Source organism: Pseudochaenichthys georgianus, chromosome 24, assembly GCF_902827115.2.
Source record: "Pseudochaenichthys georgianus chromosome 24, fPseGeo1.2, whole genome shotgun sequence".
NCBI lineage: Eukaryota > Metazoa > Chordata > Actinopteri > Perciformes > Channichthyidae > Pseudochaenichthys > Pseudochaenichthys georgianus.
This window is the reverse complement of record NC_047526.1, coordinates 14,874,110-14,879,867: the sequence shown is the minus strand read 5'-3', so window position 1 is coordinate 14,879,867 and position 5,758 is coordinate 14,874,110. Positions and strand designations below refer to the sequence as shown.

Genomic DNA, 5,758 nt, shown 5'->3' with positions numbered 1-5,758 from the left:
TGTGTGTGTGTGTGTGTGTGTGTGTGTGTGTGTGTGTGTGTGTGTGTGTGTGTGTGTGTGTGTGTGTGTGTGTGTGTGTGTGTGTGTGTGTGTGTGTGTGTGTGTGTGCGTGCGTGCGTGCGTGCGTGCGTGCGTGCGTGCGTGCGTGCGTGCGTGCGTGCGAGCCTTTCATGTTCATTGCATGGTGCTTTGTCTGTGTCAGGCTTCACATACTGATCAAACTCTGAGCATGAGTGGCTCAGCTGGCTGGAGAAGACAGGGCAGGAAAGCATCACATAAAACAAACAAAAACGGGTCACCTTTTTGGCCGTTGTGCTCTTTCATGTCCCATGGTTTTGCACCAGGTGTGTACCCTAAGCATGCAAAGGATTTTACACACAGCACTTCACCCTTTCAATGGCCCTCTCTTCCCCAGTCACCGGCCTTTAAAGTGCATTGAAGCACATGCATGTGCACTCAGGAAAAGAAAACAGAACACAAAGCGGCCCATGGAGTACAATTTCAGTGCAAACATAATGGGGTCAGCAGTTCCATGACACAATCCTTCACAGGTTGGCCCATCTTTTATGTTACGCTGCCTCTCAGATCATGCCTCAAACCTTTGGGAGAGGTTTCATAAATAGTACATATAAGAAACATGTTACCAGTAAGCATTCTCTCCGTAGTCATGGTATATTTGACATGGCAACCTCAGCGAAACATGCATTCCATCTACTGAACGCAAAACAATTTTCAATTACATTAAAAAAAGTCATGCACATCAAAAATTATGTCCATGTGAGTTTGTGTTGCACTGAAATTCCATCCAAACTTTGAACAAATGTTGGGGGTTGCTACATCCCAAGTTTCAAAACACGTTCTGCAAAAGTGCTAAGTGATTTTAAGGCAAGGTATAGAAGTAGAGGGGAAAAAAACATCTGAAGGTTTTACTGTTTTACAGGAGCAGGAGTGGGTTAGTGCCAGGCCACGTTGGGTATCCCGGCATGAATTTAACGGAGGCTGATGCAGGCAGTGAATCCCTTTTGTACACACACCGCTAGATGAAACTGCCAGGTGTTTAAGTCAGTCTGTATCCCCTTGAAATATATTCAGCCACAAAACCGTGCAGCTTTCAGAATTTTCTTATTTTCAAGTGATGAACAAATCAAAAACATTTTAAAATGTGTATTGGTATTTAAGGTAATACATTTGTCCAACATTCATTCCCTTTTTGGTGAAAAAATACTAGCATTCCATCACGATACGTGACATGCAAATCTAATGAAGCTGAGAAGAAAGCCCATAATCCAAACCATGCAGTCTTGACATAATGCCTTTCAGTGTCACTTAGTTCTGCCTCTGACTCAAAAGCTCTCTGCAATCAGCATTCCCTTCACCATCACCCCGCATCGACCATCTCCATCCTGAGGTTTCCCCGTTGAGAATTGCATGAGTTTACACCATGTAACTCTGGGTCACTCGAGTGTACCTCAAGGTTGGTAAACACAAATCAAAGCTCTGGATCCTTGGGGCAGGGGCATGGAGAGTGGATGATGTGCGTGACTCTGGGAGATGAGGCCTTGATCTCAGGCTGCACGGCTGTATCAGTGCGTGAAGGGTGGATGCAACATCTCTTCAGGGACAGGCAAGTGTGTGTTTAATGTATTTATGAATGTCTGAATGGACTGTGTATCTTCTTCGATGTAGCATGAGCTCTGCTTGATAAAGATCACACAAAGTTGTTGCATATATGTTTTAACAAACCGGTCTCTCGATATCACACTGTCATAGTGATACTTTTTGTTTGTTTTAGGGGTAGTCTGTGTACCGTACAAAGAGCAGGACATCCACCTGTTTTAAGGCGGACATTTTGACTTTTTTAAGCAGGAGAAGCTTGGACTAAATTATTATCAGTAATGATGGCTGCATCCATTTAGCTCCGAGTCAAATTAAGTGCTCTGTTTTTATGCATGCTCATGATGCGTTTCAGACAACTCAGTGGTTGGATTTTGCACAACACTAAATGTGAGCAAATCCATGGCTGACTGTGACCGTGGCGGATGTTTTTTAAAGTTTAGACGTGATTGAACCCTCAGCAGTGCAGCGTCCACTTTTTAATGTTAACCAGAATATTTTTTGTGAGGAGTAGATAACTGTCAGAGACCGTTAAAAGCTACATAATGACATCAGCAACATATTTTGACATTCGTTTACATGCAGAACAGGTTTAACTAAATGAAAATATGTATTATTCCAATTAAATATTCAATATGGTAAATTCTAGTTGATGTTCTTCCATTGTTGTTTGTGTTGGATTGGGTTAGATTACTTTTATTCTTGTACTTAAAACATCTCTTATTCTATTTTAGCATGTTTTATTTGTATCTTTGGGCTTTTTAATGCATTTAATACTTTTTATAAATGTATATAAATGTCATTTCATAATGTGTTTTTGTTGCACTATATGTTAATGCTCTTAATCTTTGAATTGCCTTGTGTTGAAATGTGACTCGCTTTTCCTTGTAGAAGGAGTCAAAGGTTCTCTAAAGTTATAACAAACTAGTCTAAGGGGGGAAAGAAATCTGTACATCACTTAACACAACACATTTGAACGATGTGGTGGTACAAACAACCAAAAGTTGTTGGGCTGACAGACCGACTAATATAGACAGACATTGGCATCCCTAGAGTCTGCTACAAGCATGGATAAAAAACATCATTCAGGCAACATTTCTCTTTCAGTGGTCCTGCAATGTTATGCTCTATTATGCTAGTTTTTATATGAGAGTGAATTCAGGCTGTATACAGACTTAGTGCAATAACAGAAGAAGATAACAATTTTGAAAGAAGCTTTCACTGGCGCAGTTATGTAAACCATTTGACCTGCTTTGAATTCACTATAAGCGGAAGGTGTAGGTCTCAAAAATGATCTAGAAATAACTGCCATAATTGATTCATTGGTATGCCTCTTTCCTCACCAACAGATTCCAGCTTGTGTGTACTTCTATGTGCACCAGTCAATGCTTACCTTAAATAGAGAGATCACTAAAGGGAAATGGGCATTAAAAATAATGTCTTCAGTGCTTGTAATATTATCTTAATTGTCCGTTCTCTTGTTTTTTGTCCTTTTTGATGTTGCAACAAGTAAATCATGAGCTATGGACTACAGGAAGTTATAATGCAGAGTTTTACATTGATCATTTGCACAGAGGATCTAGCCTTGAGTTTCATTTCTCATCTTGTTTTAAATGCTAACAGGCAGTGTGAGAGTAATGCGAGGAGACAAGAGTTTTGGTAGCATGTGGCTCAGAAGTCTGTCCCTTTAAGCCGTGTGAGATATCATACTGGGACCAGTTCCAATTGAAACTTCAGAGACTTGTTTTCTCTTTGGTTTCCAATTAGCAGTAAACAGATGATGCTTCCTGCAGACAGACGGGAGAGAGCACAAAGTGGCGTACAGCAAAGCCTCTGGTGATACCAACCTCACCCTGTTTCTGTGATTTTGAGATTTTTCAGGTGAGTGATTTCCCTTTTCCTCTGCACGCTCCAGATCGGGGGTTGGGCTGATCTCAGTTAAACTCTTAATAAACCCCATTTCATGGCATGCAACCAAGAGATTAGATCTGACAGGGCAGGCGTGGGCTAGTACTGAGACTACAGATCTGCAGGCTAAACTCTGGATTGGAAATGTTCCAAAGCCTGGTGCAGCTTGTTGGATGCACAGCTCCTGGCTGCCTGAAGATACCAGCAGCATGATTGTGTGAAATTCCACGCTCCATATTGACCAGCCCACCTGCCATACTGCACTCTAATCCAACCTTTTCTCCCCCTCCAACGAGACACGGCTATAGGTGGACATTTTATGTCAGTTTTCATCTTTCTCGCTGGCAGATGTTGGTGGAACTGCTGACCTAACATCCTTTCTGGATCCCTGGAGGTGCTTTGCCTACATCAGATGAAGTGTGAGCTGCAGCAGCATCATCTTCCACATGAAGCTAAAGACCTGTTCTCACAGCCCGGTGTGTACATGCAAGTGAACTCAGCTTGCCATTTGGCTTAAAGGGAGCTTATTAGGCTCGGAGCAGGAAACACATTTTCCACAGTGGACCAAGGCCACAGAGGGATGATTTATATTATGAAAGCCTTTAACTCCACTAGTTATGAGTTGGAGGATGAAGTGGAATTGGAAAAAAATGCTTCAAGAGACAAGATGTACTCTGGCTAGGTGGTTAATAAACAAGAGGATGATATCTCAAAAGCCTGCCCGCTCCTGACTGGCATTGAATGAGACATGTGATTTATCCGGTTGGTTTCATGAACGCAGTTTTGTAAGTTGTTGATCATACAAATGACCCACTGTCTGACAGTCCCTTTCCTCTCCATCTCTGAGTTGCTCTCTTTGTTTGTTTCAGAAGGTAACTCAAAGCCTGATAGTGAATAGATTTGAAAAATGTTTCTTCCTGTACTTACACAGGTTTCAATGGTAAACAACATGATGAGCGTATGGGTTTAGTTCCTGATAGATTTAGATACAATGCATCAATAGACCTGTCTCAAAAGTTGTATTATGTTTCAAGGTTTTATTTCTCAAAGAAACCGGCAAACTATTATTTACTTTTTACATTTCATTTTTTATTATTATAGATTGTACAACTTGTAAAGGACATAGCTATCACACAGACACGACAAACCAATAGAAGCAGGTACTGTAGGAGGAGTGTTACAGTGTCAAGGTATTATACCCATTGTTACACTTGTAGACGTGAAAACTGACAAATGAATGGTTACAAATTTGATCCCTCCATTTTTTTTTATTACTACACATACATGAAAACAAAATTCCCAGTTGGGGCTTGAATCATGAACACTAAACACTTTCCACCCAGGCAGTGGATTGTTGACTGCAGCATAGCAAACCTTCACCCCCCCCCCCCCCCCCCCCCCCCAACCCGTTATTTATTTACACTGTTTATGGTATTTATTTTTCGTGCGCTCTTAACAGGGTGAATCATGGCCATTTTCACTCCTGTCAAACTTTATTGTAAACATCATATTGTAAAGCTCAATCTTTTGTCAATGCAGAACGGAAGCTGCTTTACCTGCAGCAATGTCAACACTGTGTACATACTGCCCCCTTGAGGTCAGAATGTGTCACTGCTGTTACAACCTGCCTTAAGGCTGGAACAAATAGGGAGGCCACGCAGAGTTAAATGCCAAATATCTGTTTATTTAACAGGTTAAAGAAAAACACCTCTGATGAATAGTGTATGTAAGAATCAGACTGTTAGTAGTGTGAGCAGTGTGTGGGTGTGTTGTAGCATATTGGAGGGTGCATCAAACCTAACACAGGCTGTAGGCTGAGGTTGCTGCAGCATGCCAGGATCAGAATCAGAGACTGACCCTTGCAGCTGGGCAACCTTTATACCTTCTAGATGGGCGGGCACAAACAGGACAACACTGTACCTGCCAGAGGACAGCAAGGCAGGGAGCACAGCCAGGCAGAAGGGCGGAGGGGTCGTCACACTGCATTCAGATTGAAGTTCTGTAGTTATCCATCCATCTGCAGTAGATACATATTTTCATTTTTATGATGGGGATTTCGAGCTACAAATCTTATCAAATCTCATGCAATACATTCATAGTTAACTGCATAACTGTCAACACAATTGTAGCCTAGAGTTAAGGAAAATGTGAACAGATAGAAAAGCATGTAAGCATTAGATTGGGTTTAGATCAACATCAGATGTAATGTTGAGTTTTATTTGAAAGACATTATAAT

The 5,758-nt window shown here is 41.4% G+C and overlaps 1 long non-coding RNA gene across 2 annotated transcripts; it reads left to right on the top strand.

Annotated features, from left to right (window-relative positions):
* Nucleotides 1–1,389: 1,389 nt before the first annotated feature.
* On the top strand, nt 1,390–4,873 carry LOC117439730 (uncharacterized). 2 transcript variants are annotated; one of them, XR_011642657.1, is made up of 3 exons: nt 1,390–1,624; nt 3,385–3,495; nt 3,871–4,873. It is a non-coding gene; the product is annotated as an uncharacterized lncRNA (long non-coding RNA). The 2 variants fall into 2 exon arrangements; XR_011642658.1 differs by having other exon boundaries at nt 3,382–3,495.
* Nucleotides 4,874–5,758: the final 885 nt, after the last annotated feature.